General features: G+C 46.6%; 1 protein-coding gene across 8 annotated transcripts in view; it reads left to right on the plus strand.

The window, feature by feature from the left end:
* The window catches only part of CACNA1E (calcium voltage-gated channel subunit alpha1 E), a 453,931-nt gene that overhangs the window by 223,049 nt on the left and 210,928 nt on the right, over window positions 1-19,954 (plus strand). The window lies entirely within an intron of this gene.

Raw genomic sequence — 19,954 nt, forward strand, 5'->3', positions numbered from 1 at the left:
TTTAAAAACATTAAAATAAAAGCATTAAAGGGGATGAGGATAATTTCATTCTGATAAAAATAAAATCAGTCAAGAAGATGTAAAACTTATGAGTCTTTATGTCACATCAGCGTAAATGTCTGTTAAATATTTAAGGGTAACTACTAAAGAGATTTCCAAGTGGTTTTGAACAAAATGCAAGCAAAATTTCTTCTTTGTACAGAAGTTCAATACCATTTCAATTCTCTCTTTCTTTCTCTCTCTCTCTCATGATTACCTTTAATATTTTAACCCGTTCTACTGTTGTCTTTTCTCTGTTGTGGTTGATGACAATTCTAATATCAACCTGATTATTTCTCTATGGAAAATTAGCATTTCCCCTTATTTTTGGAGTTGTAAAATTCCACTAATATGTATCTTATATGATGGTTTTTATTTATATTTTTATTTTGCATGCCAGTTTGGGGTGGGGGGCTCTCAATCCAAAGGTTCATATCTTTATTCAAGTCTGGGAAGTACTTTACTTTTGAATTGTGTTTTCTTCCCTTCAAATTACTTCCTCTTTTTTTTTTTTAAAAAAAAAAAAATATTGCTTTCCCTCTATTTTATCTATTCTTTATTTCTGGCATTCATTATATAAGATGTTGGGACTTTTCTATATATTCTCTACATCTTTTAACTTTGCTTTTTAAGAAACCTTTTTATTGTTCTGTGTTGATTTCTGGGAATATTGCACAGTGTCATTTTCCAGGTCTCTAATTCCGCTGGCTATTTTGCCATTCAGTCTATTTAGTCATTTTTTACTTTTTCAGTTATTGAAAATTTTCATTTGCACGATCTCTAGCTAATTTTTTTAAATGCTTGCAGTATTCTCACATTTTCCCCTAAGCTAGTAATTATATGTATTCATTTTTGTTGTGTAAGTTCTTTGATTGTTGAATTTGTTTCCTCATTGTGGTATTGAGTGTCCTCAAGCATTTGGTGATTCTTGATTGTAATGTCATCTGTCATATCTGCTTGTGTAAACAGCTTGAAGGGGCATTAGACTATGAAGCTAACAGTCTAGTGAGAGTACGGGAGGGCTGAGACCAGCTGCTAGAAGGGTCATTTTCATGGCCATTCACCTGTTCCTCATGCATAGAAAGGTGCAAAAGGGCACTGCCCCATTTTCTCACCCAACTTCCATGCCCATTGCTCCCGCTTATAGCAGACAGCTCTTTATTGCTGCTTAGTCCAAGGAGGTAAGGAGGGTAAGGAGGTAAGAGTACAGTGCTTGCTTGATCTTTGTGCTACTATACCCCACTGTCACTCCATTGGTCTCACCTGGATCCCTGTGGACCCCAGTGTCCACCATCTGCAGATAGAAGCTCTCACGGCGTCAGCCCACATGTATGACAGTCGCATCCTCCTCTGGAGGCTGGGAGCTGTTGTTTCCTTTTAAAACTCAGATCGCATCTACCTTCTGGCCTGAGGCATTCATCACGATCTGTAGTCTCCCAAGGGTTTGTTGCCCTTCCTGCTTTCCAGTGAGGTTATTGTATGCATTTATAAAGGTATTTCTAGGAATTTCAGGAGAGAAGAGCCCACAGTGTGTGCCCATCTTAGAGAGAAGTTGGGGCGACTTCTAACCTCACTTAGCCTCAGTTTTCTCATGTTCAACATAAGAAGATGGTGGTGGTACTTAGCTAATATTTGAAAGTATAGTATACGTCAGGCGTGATTCTAAGTTCACACTTTATGTGTGTGAACTCATCTAATTCCTCAACAGCCCTATGATGTATGTCATTCCTGCCATTTTGTAGATGAAGAAACAGGCACAGAGTGGTTAAATAACTTACCCAAATAAGTGGTGACCTACTTCGTAGGGTTAGTTTGAGGATTATTGAATTAATACATGTAAAACAGTTAACATGGTGTTTGAAACATGAAGAGCACCAAAAAATGGCAGTTATTCTTTTTCTCAGAGCCAACAATAGAGCTGGCTGGTAACAGGAACTAATAAATATGATGAGTGGATGAAAAGACACCAACAAATCACATTCTACTTGGTCTGCAGAAGGTCGTGTAGAAGTCATTGGACAGGAAACTCTGTCCTAGTGTTTTCTTATGCAATAAAAATAACTGTGGGTTTCTGGACGTTACCCATTTGGTTCCCACCCTACCAGCTCAACATTTTAGATTTTTAGGTATTGAGTTCTTGGAACTTGAAATGATTTTAATTTTTTCTGCTTTGTCATTTGGTATGATTGCAAATAACCTAGTGAATACGTTTTAAAAAATCAGCTATTTGTAATTACTCATGTTCAGAGTATTGAAAAAGATACTGACTTTTGCTGTCAGGCAGCTTACACCCTAATTTTTATATGCATATTTAATATACACCCATTGTCTCATTGCATGAGAAAAAAATTTCACTTAGTAGTACTCTAAGTGAAATAGTTCTCTAAGTACTCTAAGTAGTACAGATAGCTCAATATTTTAATGTAATTTGAAGACCAGCATCCAGCACAGGGTCTGGTACAGAGCAGGGGTCCAATAAAGTACTGCTCGGTAAATGAGCATGTACATGTATGTAAATTAGAATGCACTTCTCTGCCTGCATGGGACCCATCATCCAATGGACGAGAGAGACTTGGAAGAAGTAATTGGAATGCATCACCGCAGTGATTCTCCGTAGAATGTATCCTGGGAGCGTGGAGGAAGGAGAAGGTAACTGTGGGGGAATCACAGGAGAGATGATGTTTGTGTCAGTTGGGTGTTGAAGCTGGGTCAGGGGTTGCCATGGAGAAGAAGGGAAAGGACATTCAGTCATGGAAAGGGGAGGATGTCACCCAATGTAAAGCAAACTGAATTGCCAAATCCTGAGACTGTACAAAGTGAAATTTGTCCCATGATACCATGTTAATCTCAAAAGACTTCTGTCGAATTTTGAAAACAGGTCTTGCAGAAGATGCTAACCATGGGTGTTCAAAAAGCAGCGTGATCACGCAGTTCTTTGCTCAAAGCCCCTCAGTGGTTCGCTGTTGGCGGCAGAGTGCAGGAGCCATTGAGGTTCCCTCCTTTCTTCACCACATGCAGCCTGCCCGTCTGCACTGGACCACTTGCATCTTGGGCTGTTTCATGCCTCCTTCCTTTTGAACATGCTCTTTTGCCTGTTGTTACACCATGTTTGCCAACCCTTTGGCTAATTCCTCATTTCCCTCCGCCTTCCTTTCCTCCCTGGCCAAAGGAAGAAACGCCGGGTTGAACCTTCATGGGAGGCGGAATCTATCCTTCCCGGCCTCTGTCTCCTTCTCCCTTCTCTCATGGTCCTTTTAAAATGACTAATGCTGCATGTGAGCCCCTGAGTCTCTTGCATCTTACAATGTCTGAGTCCTGCTAACGTCTGCCTTCCTTGAGCTGAGTAAAAGCAACCTGAAAAAAAAGGATAAGGTTTCTTCTTAGTTAATAGAAATCCTTCCTTTGAAGGCTTACCCTCTGAATATTAGATATAAAACCATTACGTTACTTAGTGGTTACAGCTTCTGTGAAAACTTCTTTTCTCCATAGAAGACAGGCCCAGCGTGTAGCCTTTGCTCTCAGTTGCCATAGGTAAGAAGTGGTGTACAGGGAGGCTGTGCCATTTGACCTGTCATTTGACCTGAGGCCTTAAGTTAAAATAGGACAAAGGTGACATTAGAAAGCAGGATATCCGATTTCAGGTCCCCAGTCTTACAGCAAATCAGGGTGTTTCCTATTCAGTCCCTGTTGGGTCTCTCTCCTTATTTATCACTACCTTCAACAGATATGCAGCTAATGCCTGCTGTTTAGCTATGATGTCCTGTTGTGCGGTGGTGACGCAGTGCATGGTTAGAACCTGTTTATGACGAAGGAGGTGGAGGCTGTTCACAAAACCCACATTAACAAAACCACTTCCTGCGTACTTTGTGGAGTTGACTTAATGTCCTGCATACGCACAGTACATGTCAGAGGTCTCTGATTGGGTGCCTTTTCATCGGGAATTTCCTGCATTCCGGTTTCCCCTGTGTTCACGACCATAGCCTCCGTACTCTAAGGGAAGTGGTGCTACGTGATTTTATATGTGGCAGTGTTTAGGCCCCGTGTGTTACACTTAGTCGTCCAGCAATGTTTGATGAATATTGAACAAGCTAATGAATGAATGGCAGCTATGAAAATGGGGAGGATTTAGGAAGGCAGGCAAATATTTCAAGAATGTTTTTAAGGTCCAAAGGGCCCTAAGACTTAACATGGTTTTAGGCAAAAAATGTACTTTCCGTTTTGAAAGGAGCTGAGGCTTTCTACTCAACATTCTATTGCCATAATAAAAGCAGTTAAAGATATACCTAAAATAAGGAGGGATTTTCCAAGGAATAGAGTTTTAGGAACTAGAGGTGCTACCGTGTCTCCCCGAAAATAAGACCTAGCTGGACCGGGTCTTATATAATGATAATATAATATAATATAATATAATATAATATAATATAATATAATATATAATGTAATATACTATAATGTAATCCAGGTCTTATATTAATTTTTGCTCCAAAAGACGCATTTGAGCTGAGGGTCCAGCTAGGTCTTATTTTTGGGGAAACATGGCGGGAGTTAAGAGTCTCTCATTAGATGGGGGGACAGTGAAAGGAGCAGAGGGGCAGGCTTTATAGTGCAGCAGTGGCAGGATGGTTGAGAGCACAAACAGCAGTAAATGGATGCTCATCTCCCAGATTAGTTAAGAACCGCCTAATTAGCTAATGAACAGTTCCAGTCCTGTGTTCTGCAAAGCCTGCTTTCTGGGCAAGCGGCAGTGCTTAGCAGCAGCTGCAAAAGCATGTGGACACACTAACACCAAGCAGAGGAACACACGCTGAGTTCTGACCTGCAAAGGCTGGTCTTTTTGAGTTACCTGTTCTTACAGGAATATCAGCGAGCACATTTAGGAAGAGTAACAGCGAGGCCACAGGACACAGTGGCCTGGACTCTGAAACCAGACTGCCGGGGTCACTTTGCAGCTCAGTCACTTACTAACAGAGTGACCCTCACCTCCTGGTCCTCAAGCCCTTGCATCATCCTCACCGTGTCCAGGCTGGTCTGTGTGACACAGCAGAGGTGAGGGTGTGACTTTTGAGCCTTGGTTGTAAAAGACTTGGCCCCTTCTGCCTTGCTCTCTTGGGTCACTTGCTCTGGGAGAAGCCAGTTGCCATGTCATAAGGACACGCAAAGAGCCCTGGGGAAGGTGACGTGCTGAGGGACTGGGCCCTCCTGCCAAAGCCACGTGAGCGAGCCATCTTGGAAATCCAGAACAGTCATGCCGTCAGGTAACTGCAGCTCCTGCTGACATCTTGACCACAAGATCATGAGAGATTCTTTGCAGGAGCCACTTAGCTAAGCCACTCTGAGATCCCTGACCCACCCACTGTATGAGATAATCAGGGCGTATTGTTGTAAGCCACTAAGTTTTGCTCTACAGCAATAAACAGCTGAAGCAAATCACTTTGTAAAGAACTAGTTTAATGGCTATTGTGATCAACAGACTCGATTTGCTGAAGAAAATAATGGCATACCCTTTTAATTTCTTTTACCGAATTCTGTTAATGTAATGTTTCCCAAAATATCTTCTATGGAACACTAATCCTGCAAGATGCTCGTTATAGAAGGGGGGGTGGTACTTATGTAATTTTAGGAAAAGCTGCACACTAGATCTCCTTTTTGGAGATCCACAATGCTCATAAACATATTGAAGGATCTGCAATGTCCTGAGGAAAGGATTTCTCAGTTAGCCCCCTCTTTCCCAAACTTATATTGCCAAGAAAGTTCTCTACGAAATATCACTTGGTAAAATACTGTGGCGCACCCTGTAAGAAACATTCTTCTCTAGCAGTGATTCTCAGACTTCAGCCTACAACGGAATCACTTGGAGAGCTTGTGAAACCCAGATTGCTGGGCTCCACTCCCAGAATTTCTGATTCAGGTGATCTGGGTAGGGCCTCGGAATTTGCGTTTCTGGTAAGATCTTTGGTGATGGTGCTGCTGCCGGTGTGTGCCTGTGTGTGAGGGGAGTGGACCCCACTTTGAGAAGCACTGTTTAATAGGGTCCCAGGCTCTTGGGTAAAAACTTCAAAGCATGAGCATGTGAATGGCCAGTGAACACAGGAAGGGATGTTCAACATCACTGGCTATGAAGGCAATGCAAATCAAAACCACCAAGAGAGACATCTTCACACCCTCTGGAGGGTCATAATGAAAGAGAGAGACAACAGTGAGTAGTGGATAGGAGTATGGAGAAACTGGCCCCCTTACACACTGTTGGTGGGAATGTAACACGATGCAGCCGCTTTGGAGGACAGTTTGTCAGTTCCTCAAAATGTTGAACAGAAGAGTTACCATATGACCCAGCTATTTCACATCTAGATATATTATTAGGAAAAATGAAAACATGTGCCCATACAAAAACTTCTCCGTGAACGCCCATAACAGCTTTATTCATAGTAGCAAAACAGCGGTAACCACCCAAGTGTCGATTAGCTGGTGAATGGATGAACAAAATGTGATTCATTATCCATGAACTGCTATTTGACAATGAAAAGGAATGAAGTCCTGATTCATGCTGCAACATGAGTGAACCAGGAAACACATGATAAGGGACAGAAGTCTTTCACAAAAAGGCTACATGTTAAATGATTCCACTTCTGCGAAAAGTTCCCAATAGGCAAATCCATAGAAACAGAAAGTAGAATAGTGGTTACTAAGGCTGGGGGGCGTGTGGGTGGAGAGTGACGGATACTGGGTTTCTTTTTGGAGTGATGAAAATGTCTTAGAAGGAGATAGTGGGGATGGTCATACAACTCTGAATATACTAGAAACCACTGAATTGTGTGCTTTCAGTGGAAGAACTTTGTGATTGTAAACAAATTCAATAATGCTGCCATATAGAAGAATACATGTAGCCTCTAATTCAGGATAGCAACAAAAATACAGGTATCCAATTACAGCATACACTGTAACTCTTATTATCTATAAGGTGCCAGAGGCATGCTACAAAAGATGGCAGGGGTGGGCTGATGCAAGCAGGACGTTTAGTTTAGTTACGGATTGCCCCTTAAATCTCTTTTCTCCCTCCTTTCCCCCAGGGCGATAATAAATGTTTACTGTTGTTTTATTGTGGCTCTGCATGAGCTGTGGGAGTGATGGGGAAACAGCAGCTGACCCCAGACGTTTTGGTCTTTGGAGAGAGTACAAAGCTTGCTTCGGATCTGTCATTCACGCAGGGCAGTAAGTGACAGATAGCAATGGAAAGGGTTACCCTTCCCAGGATTAATTGGTTTGTGTTGGTCATTGTTGTTGCTTGTTTTGCATTTTAAAAAGGCTTACAGTTGCGTCCTAAACCAGAACCGTGGCATTATAATCATCTGGGATTCTTGTTGGAAAAGCAGAATTTGGGCCTTACCTTGAGACAGTCAGAAATTTGCATGCTAAGTAAGCACCCCGATAATTCTGGTGCAGGGGGTTCATGGACCCTGAAAAAATTTGAGCTAGAAAAGTACCTAATTATATTGGGAAAGTACGTAAGTCTGCATGCCCCTGATACAAGCAACCCCAGGGCAGTGGGGAAGAAGGAAGGTGGGGGAGAGAACCGGCTCGGGGAGAGCCAAGCTGTTCTTCAAATGGTTTGAAGCAAATATCAGAAAATGGTCGGTCACTCGTGTTAAATATGGGACTGTATATATGTACATTGTGTACATTGTGTCTTTTGTTATTTTCTGAGTATCTGAAATAGCTCATAATGAGAAATATATCAGAGTATTTTATAATCTTGGAATGTTAGGTTTGGGGGTTCTTTCAGGGACCATTCCGTGTTTCCTGTAGGGCTGTGTGCCGGCACCTCTCAGCTTGGAAGCCCACGGGTGAGCCGGCCCCACCTCTGTCCGCCCCCCATAGCCTTTCCTCCTGTGCCCTGTGACTGCTCCGGGCTCCACACCAGCTCCATCAGGGCCGGGTGCAGGCACTCTGGATGCCTCAGGATAGCATTTCTCCCAACAGAACAGGAAAGAGAGGAGGAACAAGCAAACCACAGCCTGTTGGTTGGTCCCAGGAGATGGCTGGTCAGGGAGATAGGGAGGATTCCATATTTGAATCACAACAGTGTAGCTCTCCTTTTTCCTTCAAGAAGAGAGGACGTTTTGTTTCTTGGTCAAAAGCTACCTCAGGGACCCCCCCCCCCCCCGCCCCCAATCCAATCTCTTTCTTTGCTGTTTTCTTCAGGAGTGTTCTTTCTGTGGTCCCCTTCCACAAGGTCACACACTGGTGTGCAGATGAAATCACCACATCTTACTCCAGGGTGGCCTCCTGCAAGGGGGTGGGGACAAATCAAAGGCTACGAAGTGTGAACAGCTGTCTTCTGGGGAGAGGGTTGGGAGAGCCTGGGATGGCCTCCTCTGTGGCGAGGGGAGCTGGGGAGCAGGCAGGCTGGCCTTTGAGTCTGGTCAGTGGAGAGCACACGTCCCGCAGATACGACGCTCGGTTTAAGAGGGATCTATGCCAGGGCTCTACGCCGAGTCATCAAGTTTTAAAGCAGTCTCTGGCCATTGGGGAGCCTGCCAGTGAGTGCCATCCCCAAGGGGGAAGAAGCGCTTTGGCCTGAGAATTGAGAGACTGGGTCTCTTGCCAGCTGCCTCTTTCCCTAAGGTCTGCCCCGCTGTCTGAACGCAGGGGACGTCCTCCCCTACCTGATGGAGGGCGTGAGAGAGTAAGTCGGGGCGCTGGGAGGACTGCTGACTTGTAATCCTGCAGTCTCTGCAAGGCCTTCCTTTTACCAGCGTCCCCCAAACCCCCAGTTTCCTGCTACCCTTGGTTTCTCTCTGTCAGCCCCCACCAGGCTTTCCCCTCTGCTTTCTATCTCAAATAGTCCCCTTTCCCCTCACAGACTCTCTCTCTTCTATGTTTGATGACTTCCAAGGTTTCTAAAGCTCCATGAGGGATTATTTGGGGTTCAGAGTAGAAGGGGGCTCTCAATTGATAGGCCACTGCTCACTCCACCCATTCTGGGCCAAGCACTGTGGTAGCTGCTGTGGGAGACAGAATCCTCCACGTGCCCTCAGCAGAGCACCCCACCAATCCTGCCCTGCCTCTTCCTGTCAGCTGCCCATCTGTCAGGGCGTGACAAGCTGTGGGAACAGGTGTTGGGCTATTTCGGACTCTGGGGATGTGGGGTCGGGGGTTAGCCTGAGGTCAGAAGTGGTAAGGTAGGTAGGTGCTGGGCTTAGCACTTTTCCGCATTCTTCATATTTGAGTCTGTCCTTTGCGAATAAGCGACTGTTCTTCCCTTCCCTGGCTTCTTCCCAGCCATCAGCCCACATCCGCATGCTCTCAATAAGGTGGACGATTAAATGGCTCCTTGGTTGGCTCTTCTCGTCTTCATTGCCTCCCTAGTTTCAGCCCCTTGACTGTCATGAGACTCTCCCGAAAGCCCCTTCCACAGCAAGACAACCCTGGCATGGCTGCCGGGTTTCTGCGGCCGCAGGTCTGACCCCTTCTGCATGGCCTTTGAGGCGTCCTCAGTTGGTGGTGCTGTCCCCACCCCTGCCCTCGACACTAAGCCACCCTGTTCTCTTAAACACACCTTCATGACTCACTTTCCTTCCTGCTCTTGATCTGCCCTCATCGGAAGGCCCGTCTGGCTCTCTCCTTGGTCATCCCCCGTGCATCCTCCACGCTCTCCTCTCTCATACGTAGCTTTCCTCCACGACATCAGCTGGTGCTGGTGCATTCAGACCACACTTCATTCGAATTGAACCTTGGGGATCCTTGAGTCAAGTTTCTCTCCAGAGGCCCCGGCTTGTGATACAAACCAGGTGATTTCAAGACCAGGCCTTTCATTCCTTGTCCCGTCCTCCTTCCGTCCAAAAGATGTTTTGGACATGTTCTCGCCCCCAGCTAGTTGGGATGTTGTCATCAACAGCCGTGGAAATGCTGTGGAAGTAAAGATTTCTTATTCACTGCCTCTGCCAGGCAGTTAGCGCTCTGTTACAGTCTGATCTCACTCTCATTGTCAGTTCCACGCATGGAGCCCTTTATTACATCAGAATATAACACTGCCTGTTCACTAATTACTTTATGCACGGCAGTCAAAACTGTCCTAAATATTTTTTACAGCCCATAGCATCTTGCACAGTTCCAGGCATGGAGGAGAACTCACGGTCTGTTTGTAGATTCGTTGAGTTTCAAGGACATTTGAGCTGTTAGTTGTGATGGGGACCCGCCCACCCACCCCACTGTTGGCTTTCCCTCAGCGCTTGGCTGGAGGCTTCCCAGAGCCTCCTGGTTAGAATTAGGTACTCCCTCCCCTCTGTTCTCATGGCTCTTTATTAGCACCTTGAGCGCTACTCCGATCATGTGGACAATTATGAATAGACCTGCTTCCTCCTGCGTCTGAGCCTCTGGCAACAATAGCAAGTCTTTCTCTGTATGGCCCATGGGTTTCTTTGGCCACACAGTTTCTTGCGCATGGTTGCGCTCCATACGTGGTTTTTGAATTGAATATTATGAATAGTGACACAGTTCACACCACCTTATCCACGTGTGGTTTCTCTGCACAGCCCAGGGGCTCTTTCCACACTGCGGCCAAACCCCAGGCTGGGATGAAGGCCAGGCTAGGAGGGTTTCGGATGGTTTCCAGATGGGCAGAGATAGTTGTATGTTTCTGAATGTGTCTCTAACTGCCTCTCAAAGTCAAACGTACAATAAATTTCTTTGGTTTTATCCATCATGGTTAGTTGGCTGAGTCTCTTTCTCCATCAGCCCAGATGACGAAGAGCTGGTGTTTTTATTGTGTTCTCTGTGGCACAGAGAATAAGGCATGTTCTCAGGTAATGGGGCACAGGCAGCATTTTCCAGGTACCCAAACCGAAAGGGTCTGGGAAGGATGTGTCTGGGGGAGACAGACAAAGAGGAATCCAACTCCGAGAGCTGGAAGGTCGAAACGCATTTTATGAGTAAAGAAATGGAGTTCCAATGAAGGAAAGGCAGCCCAAAGCCAACCCCAGGGGCGGTGAAGGAATGGGGTGAGGAGTGGCAGAAAGAGCCTGCACTGCTGGGCCGCGGCTCTGGCCAGCAGGAATGGTTGTCCTTGACACCACAGATCCTCCAGTCAGGTCACTGGGAGAAATGTCACACAACTGCGTTGTCAGGCAGTGCTTCGAAGGCATTAAGCAAGGAGCAGAAGTGAATGGATTAGAAGAGGAAGTACGGAGGATCACCGAGGGGCTAGAGAGAAGTGAGGAGGTAGAGCTGAAGAGAAAGGGACCAGGGGTTTGGCTTCTGATGCAGGGTACCGCTCCTCTGTGAGAGAGGAAGTAAGAATGAGAGAAGGCCATGATGATGCCACTGGGGGTGGTGGGGGCGTGTAGATATAACAGCTCACCCCCAGGCTGCTTCCAGATTCACTTATCTCTTCCCCTTGTAATGATATTGCCTCAATTTTAGAACTTTCTGGAAACTTCTGGGGAATGAATTGTCCAAAAGGGGAGGAGGAGAAGAGGGGAAGTTACCTTTGGGTTCCCATCATATCTGCTGGAACAAGGGGTGTTGGCAGGAGCTTTGATGAGTGGAGCCCCAAGGAGCTGGACATATGTCTGGTGGTGAAAGGGAGTGGATAATCATGCTTAGATTTCCAAAAATCTCTAAGTAGATCCGTAGTCCTAAGTCAATGATAACATGGAAAGGGGGAATTGTAAAGTCCTAATTAAGATTTCATAACTGAATAACTTAAGAACCCAGGTAGTAGAGCTATAGCTTTCCAGCAATGCAGATGAGAAAGACTGGCGTCATTGTGGTCTAACTAATGTGATCTTAATTTGCATTAGTAGAAATATGGAGTCCAGAGAAAAGGCAGTAATAGCCCATGTATTCTCCCGACTTCACTCCCTATGTAATTGATGTGCTAATTGAAGGTGCCATGCTGTAGAAGGGATGCTGACCATCTGGAATGCCCTCAGAGGAGGTGGCAAAACAGTGCGGAGCCCTGGAAAGCAGAGGACCTTGCTGACAGGTGTTTTTAAGTGCTTACTAAATGGCGAACCCTGTAATACGTTTGGGGACACAAAGATGGAACACACAGCTTCTTCCTGCAGGACTCAGTATCTTGGGATATTAGAATCCAGCCGCTGCAATCAGGGTGGTAAGGGCTGTAAGCGAGGCAAGTACTAGGTGCTCAGGGAGCAGGAAAAAGGAAGCATCTAGTTCTGCTTGGAGGAGTCAGGGCAAGAGGCCGCACACAGGAGCTGTTGCGTGAGTGGAAACCTATTCAGAAAGGGTTCCTCCGCTATGTGGTGGGGCCGGGGAAGAAAGCCACAGAGAGGGGACACAGAAAAGACAGAGAAGCCAGAGCAAACATGCAGCGTTTGGACAATGGTGTGTATGTCATGTTGTGTACAGGCGCCGGTGTGTTGGGAGCATGGCGGAAGGAGGTTCCAGATGGAACCAAACAGGCAGGCGGGAACATTAGGGTCTCGGCTCCCATGATAACACGTTTGGACTTTATTGTGAAGGCAGTAGAGGGTCATTACGGGGTTTAAAGCAAGGGACTAATAGACTCCCTGATAGAGACTCGGATTCATGTCTTGGTGCATGTATGTGGGTGGGATGGTGGTTTGAGAGGGAGGGGAAGACGGAGGCCCGAGGACCAGTTAGGGGGCCATCCTTCACATGTTTTACTGTCTAGAAAAAGATGAAGGTATCAGCCTGGCCTGTGTCAGTGAGACCGGAGAGGAAGGGACAGAGGTAATTCAGGGATTTGTACAATTTGGGGGGATGAAAGGGAAGGAAGAATCAGAACTGAACCCCAGGTTTGATGGATGGGGTTCCTTCCCTGAGAGGGAACACACTGGGTGAGGAACAGTCTGAAGTGAGGGGCGAGGGCTGGGCTGTGGCTTTGGGGTGTGGAAAGCCCGGAGCTCAGCACAGGGGTCTGTGTGGACATCTGTCATGTAGTTGGTGGTTGAAACTGTAGACCTGGGTTAGACTGACCCAGGAGAGGGGCAGGGAGAGAAGAGGCCGAGGATAGACTCCAGGGGACCATGCACTAAACAGGTATGGAAAATATGGGTGACCTGGGAGGGAGACTGAGAGGCCGCAGGCAGAGGGGGAGGCAGGTGAGTAGAGACCATTAGCAGGGAAGTGAAGGAAGCTTCCAGAAGTAGTGAATGTACGTATCTCATGGTCCAATGTGAGGAGGGACCTCACTGCTGACATTCATTGGAGGGACCTGACCTTTTCTGCTCCCTGCCCAGGAATAAGTGCCTGTTGTTTGCAGTAAGTACAGAGGCCCTGCCCTGTGCATGGAAGTGTTATCGTTCCTGACGTAGATTCCACACGTCAAGTCTGTTCTAGGTCTAGGCTCTTGTCAAAGAGTAGAGCAAGGTCCCCCTTGGCAGGTGGTCCTGAGAGGCAGAGGGGCTGGGTGGAGGGATCAGTGCCTTAATTTTTGCCAGACCATCCGAGCTCCTTGGAAGGCAAGCTTTATTTCTACGTACATAGAAGTATTATTATTATTATTATTATTATTATTATTATTATTACATCCTCACGCTGTGTCAGAGCCAAACCCTGGATTCCTCAATACTGTGTTTATTTCCCTCGGCTTTTGGAAGGATGGAGAAGAACGGGTTGTTTAGGTTGCTAAGTGATCATGCTTCTAAAAATAATGAAATTCCCCAGTTGTTCTCTCTCCTGTTTGTTTTGTTTTGTTGTTTTGTTTTTTGTTTTGTTTAGAGTAAGAGGATGCCAAGGTCAAGTTATGTATGGCAGGCTATGTCTCGGGGTGGCCTCAGGGCGGCCTGGTGGGGAAGGACAGGAGAAACTCCCTCTCTAGTACCTCTTACCTTACTACTTCGGGAAATTGCAGGAAAAACTAGGCCTTCTCTGCCTGAATTGAAACGCCCTGTGAGGGAGTCAGCCCCAGTGGTTGCTATAGTGATGGTGGGTGGGTGGGGGAGGTGGCGATGCAGCGTTTGGCCTGTGTGGCTGAGGTCCCCAAAGCAGGCTCCTTGGAGCTCAGGCTCCTGAAGCTGTGGGCAATTGTTTAGGATTCCAGAGGATCACTGGCTGCGCTGTTGAAATCTTCAGACAGGCCAGCCAGTTCATCTGGCTGAGCCCTCCACTGTTGACTATGCATCTCCCAGGCCAAATGTGGGCAGGTGTTCATGGGATTAAGAACTTCACAATGACCTTGATGGCGAAGGAGTGTGTGGAAGAGAGTTGTGCACAGGGCAAAGGGGTTGCGATTACAGCCTCTGAGAATTGAAAATGGCCTTTGAGATCATCTAGTTCATCAATGTCTTCAACAACATCCCTTACAGCTGGTTGCCAAGGCCCTCGTTGGACTCTCCGTCTGATGGAGAGCTCACTGCTGGGCAAGGTATACCATTCCATTGTTGGATAGCTCCTGGATCCCCTCCTGTCCTGTCTCCTCTCTTTCCCTCCCATCCCCTCTCCTCCCTTCCCCTCCTCTCCCCTTCTTTCCCTTCTCTTCCCCCATCTTTCCTGCCTTCCTCCCTCCCTGTCTGTCTTTCCGTCTTTCTTGGCAAAATCTGGCCCCTTCTAATTTGATCCACTGACTCAAGTTGTGCCGGAAAGCAGCGTAAGTCTTCATCCAAGTGACAGCCACTTGCTGCCAAACAAAACATTTGTACTTTTCTCAACTACTTCTCACCTGACATCATTTTAAGACCCCCTGTGTCACCCCCATCGCCCAGCTTTCTCAGTATGGCTCTAAGATATGACACTCAGAAGTGAACACAGTACTCCAACTGGTCTGACTCACGGAGAGTTCTTTTGGGAGATACCACACGTCTATGAACAGTCTGAGCTTATTTCTAGCCCCCTCATCGCACCATTGGCAGATATGAAGCTTGTGATTGTCAAACTCATATCTTTTACATATGAATACTGTCACTGTCCTCTAGTTTTCTCCTTTTTTTTTTTTGCTGTTGTCTGCTTAGATGACCTCTAGAGACCTCCCTATAGGTTGAAATTAGTAACATAATTACATTAGTAAGTTTTTTTTGCTGCCTATCTATCTATCTATCTATCTATCTATCTATCTATCTATCTATCTATCTAATCAACACTCACTGGTCTTCTGAAATGGTTGCTATTACTATCACTATTTTTCTGATGAGAAAGTAGAACCACAGAGAGTAAGTTGCCCGAGGATTCACAGGCTCTAAACACCAAAGTCAGTATTTGAATTCCATCTCTCATTCACCGATCACTATAATTTGGGCAAGAAACTCACTTAGGGGTACTCGCTACCATTCTGAGAGTGTAAGCGATTTTGTCACATGGCTTGCTGAAATCAAGTTGTACCAAATTCTTACCAGTTTTCTGATCTGTTCTTCCAATAACCTATTTGAAAAAGGAACAAGGTCAGCTTGGATGGGTTTGTTTCAAGCAATCCCATGCTAATTCCTGATGGTAAGAAGCAATGATAATAGTGACAGTAACAGCCCTCACGTTTACTGAGCCCTCACCTGTGCCAGGTACTAAGCTCAGCTGTTCCCATGCATTATTTGATCATCTTGCTTTCTCATTGCTCACAAACTATTTACTAGTGTATTGCCAAGTTCTTTGGGGGTTGACTCTGAGCTCACTGGTTATCATTCTAGAATCATCTTTTTGGAAATCAAGATACTTGCCCAGATTTCTAAGGTCTCTGATTTTATCCCCAGTTTGATGTTCTTTCAGTGCTGAGTCTAAATGAGCATTGAACTTGGGAGCCGGACACTGGGTTCAAGTCCAGTTCTACTACAGCTTTTTATCTACAGGACTGACAGAAAATCATTCAAACTTCTCGAGCTGTGGTCTCCCCATCTTTAAAATGGGGACAGTAATCCCTACGCAGAATATTTCTAGAGATTTTTTTGAGATGCTCATGTGGGAGAATGTTTATGTAAAAGTGCTTCTCAGACATCAGGGTTCCAGACGTATTTGAGCCATTGGTATTATTTAAAATGCTTAGGTATTCTCTCTTATATATTCACCTGTCTGGGTTTCACTTTTCACAGAATTTGTCCTACTTCTTGTTAGTTATTTTGTATATTTATAATACACACAGAGGTATGGCTGGCTGTTGGTCACCACACCCAGAAAGAAGTACCCACCTGCCATCTTCCCCACTGATTTGTGCTTGAGGTATAGACTCGTGGAAAGAGAGGGTATCTTTTTAGAATTCTATTGTCCAGAGTACAGCTTCCCTGTCTTCTCTAATTGGCCCAAGTCCTCCAAGAAGCAAGCCACATCGATCCTAGGAGGGGGCCATATGCATTGATTTTCAGTTTCATCTTTTTCCTTCCTCCCTCCCCAGTGTCAGCAGGATGACAATTTCTTCTGGTGTTACTCGGGGAGGGAGGGTTGCATCCAGCGGGCAACCAGCCTTTCACTTCTGCGGCACCAGCAGTCTTATTTTCCTATTGGGCAAAACTAATGCACAAAAGAATGGGCGAGGACTTCCACGGTGTCATGACACCAGCAGAGCCAGGGGCTGCCCTATTCCATCACTGGTATTGGCTCTTGAAAGACGTGGTCCACGGGATTGTCAGGTCTAGGAGGGCAGGACCACGGCCGTCTTGCTTGTCGTTGCATCTTAGCTCCTCACATTGTCTGGCACCCGATGCATCTGAAATGTTAATGTATGTACATGCAGGACTGAAGGAACAAATAAATGAACAAAGAAATTCTCCATGGGAACTGTGGTTCCTGCCAGTCTGAACAACATGCAGCCCTTAAGCTTCGTGAAGAGGACACCTGGAAAGAGTTCAGCAGAATAGCTCTCTATTCTTTACATCCCTGTCTAGAAGAATGGAAATGTTCTGAGATTAGTGGAAATGTGGGCCTAGACTAGCACATGGTTTTGGGGTGACTTGGGTGTGCTTGGTTCTCCAGCTACTGTCACCAGTGAAGGGCACTGCAGTAGTAAAGATGCCGGATGGGTTTTCTGCCCCCAGTGCGGTTTACACTAGCGTGGTCAAGGCCATTTCCTTACTGGATGTCTGGCAACGTGGCATCAACACCCCTTACCCATCTGGGATGGGAGGGGTGCGGTAGACCTTCACGCAGGGTTTACGCTGCATACGACTGATCCCATGAGATTTTCATTCCACAACATTCCTGAGCGATCCTCTTGCCTCCTGACGCCCCCATATTAGCCCCGTCTAACGCAAGAGTACAAATAAGCAGCAAAAACGCAGGCTCCCTTGATGATCGCAGCAGATCTTAACTGCTGGGAGGGAGGGCACGTGTGGGCGGCAGCGGCAGGAGGTGGCGCCGCTGGTTCGTCTCCCCAGGAGAACTCATCCCCAGAGAACCCCTGTGGGCACTGGTCTTTTGATGTCCTCCTTCCCATAATAGTAGCAGCACCTTCTCCCCTGAAGAGGGGTCACCCTGAGCTGCAGATCTACTTCCCATATGTACTGCACTGGCTTGGAGGGTGTGTGGCCTCAGGCCGCATTTATGGGCTGGTGGGAAGGAGTCGGGGTTGGGGGAGGGGAGGAGGCACTGTGGTCATGTTGAGGGAAGGAAATGCTAACACCTCCAGTTCTGAGGGGTTCAGATTCCTAACTACTCGCGTGGAGACCAGAACGTGGGCAGAACTGCTGCAAAGAGGTGTGAAACCCGAGTTCGGAGGGAGAACCAGAGGCAATTTGCAAGTTCACAGCCTTTCTCACAGTTCACACAGAATCTGGAGTCCTCGCTCTCATTGCTTTTCTTTTAACCATGTCAGACATCTTGAGCTCAGCAGGCACGGGATAAGAGCAAGAGGTGTGGTGCTCCGCTCCCTAGCTCTGGGAGAAGGGACCTTGGCAGGGCTGGGGGTTGTTTGGGTGTTGGCATGCCCACCACTCTCTTCCCTGTGACCCTTATTGCTGGCTTCTCGAAGGCCCAACCTGTTGCCCTTTAGCAGGTCTTTTCTAACAGTACCGTGCAGGGGACCCCAATGATGAGGCTGCTGAGAGGAGATGTGGGCGGGGGCAGTAGAGAGGGCTGCCCCAAAAGCCTCGGTGGTGCTCAGGCACCTCCTGATTTTTCCGTACAGCCTTCTTTCCCCCTTCTGGAACATTACACCAGCAGCTCTGACCTTGCTGCCGTCACCCTTTGGAATACAGTGACCGGCTCAATTCTTTCTGACAGCTTCAGACATTTTAATAGTCCTTCTGCTGACAGCCATGTGGAGCGGGCTCGGCCTGTCGGGGTGCTGAGTATTCTGGGAAGATGGAAATAACGACTTCGTTTTCATTCCGGTTACTGCTGCCAAGTTCACAACCTCATTACGTCACAGCAGGCCTGTGGCACAGCCGTCTCCTTGCTCCCCTGCCCAGGTGTCTCTCCTCTCGCTGACCACTCTCTCCACCCCTGCTGGATGACGACCTTGTAAAACATGGCTCTGTGCTTGTTATCCCCATGGAAGGAACACATAAATGAGGGGAGAATTCTTTTCTATGGGAACTGTGGTTCCTGCCAGTCTGGAGGAAATGGGCTCCCCGCACTCAAGAGAGGAGTGGGCAGAGCTGGCTTAGCATTTCGTGGGGAAAGGACTAAGGATACATTAAGAGAGCGGAATGGCTATGAAAGGGATGATGCCATTCTGACCCTGTTGTAACCAGAGTTTAGGGTCCCAAACAAGATTCACACTGATCCCACTTATAAACTCAGTTCTGGTTTTTGCAATGGGTACCACCTTTGAAGAGGCAGAGAGGTTCCTGATGAAATTGTCTGGAATAAATAGAATTTGGCCTAAAGAAATATGACAGGGAAATGAGAAAAGAAATAAGGTGTAAGCCTGGAGAAGAGAAAAATTCCAGGTGCATATGACACTTATCTTTGAGCACTGGAAGGACAGTCTTGCAGCTACTTTAAGAGGGGGTTACTTTGTATAACCTGCCAAGGGCAGGGATGGGATCTCTTGAAAGGCTGTGAGTTGCCCATCCCTTCAAGGGTCCAAACAGGCTGGAATAATCTTATCCCAGGAACACTATGCAGTGGCTTGGAGTTTGGGCTTGATGTTTTCCAAGATCGTTTCCAACTTGAACTTGATCTGGTCACTCTTTCCTGCAACGTACATTGCCATAGATTGAATGTGTGTGCCTGTCCCTTTCCCCCCAATTCATATGTTGAAATCTAATCCCCAATGTGAGGATGTTTAGAGATGGGCCTGTGGGAAGTGATTAGTTCATGGGATTAGCGCCCCTGAAAGACGAGGCCCAGAGAGCTCCCTTCACCCTTCCACCATGTGAGGACACTGAGAAGACGGCGATCTATGAACCGGGAGGCGGGCCCTTACCAGACAACGAATCTGCGGACCCCTTGATCTTAGACGTCCCAGCCTCTAGAACTGTGAGAAACACGTTTCTGTTCTTTTAGCCTCCCGGTCTTTGGTATTTTTGTTACAGCAGCCCAAACGGACTGAGACATACCTCACTCCACATTGCACTGGAAATATGGAGACCTTGCCCTCAGAGAACTCAGTCTAGTAGACACAACAGACAGGATAACGGAATTATAGGGTAGAGCATTGAGGGAAAGGGTGATATGGGAAGACTTCTCAAAGGAGGTGCCCACTGCAGTTTTGAGGGAGATGTTTTGGAGGAACAGGTTATAAACAAGGAAAGGCACATATAAAGGCACTGAAATGTGAGAACCTGTAGGAAACCATAATTAGTTCAGGTGACTTACCTCAACTTACCACGCAGAGGCATGGTAAGAGGCTGGACAACTAGATGGGGGCTAGATGCTGGCGGTATTCTGAAGTCGGTATGTAGGTATTAGAGATTTAATAATGGGAAGCTACGTCAAGGCAGACTTGAATTTTAGAAAAATTAGGAATGGTCTGGAGATGGGATTGGGGGAGAAGGGGGCAGGGAGGAAGAGAGAAACCAGATGGTATTCATGTGAAAAATGATGAGGACTTTGACAGTGGAGCTAGAGA

Source organism: Rhinolophus sinicus, linkage group LG17 (genome assembly GCF_036562045.2).
Source record: "Rhinolophus sinicus isolate RSC01 linkage group LG17, ASM3656204v1, whole genome shotgun sequence".
In the NCBI taxonomy this organism is placed as follows: Eukaryota; Metazoa; Chordata; class Mammalia; order Chiroptera; family Rhinolophidae; genus Rhinolophus; species Rhinolophus sinicus.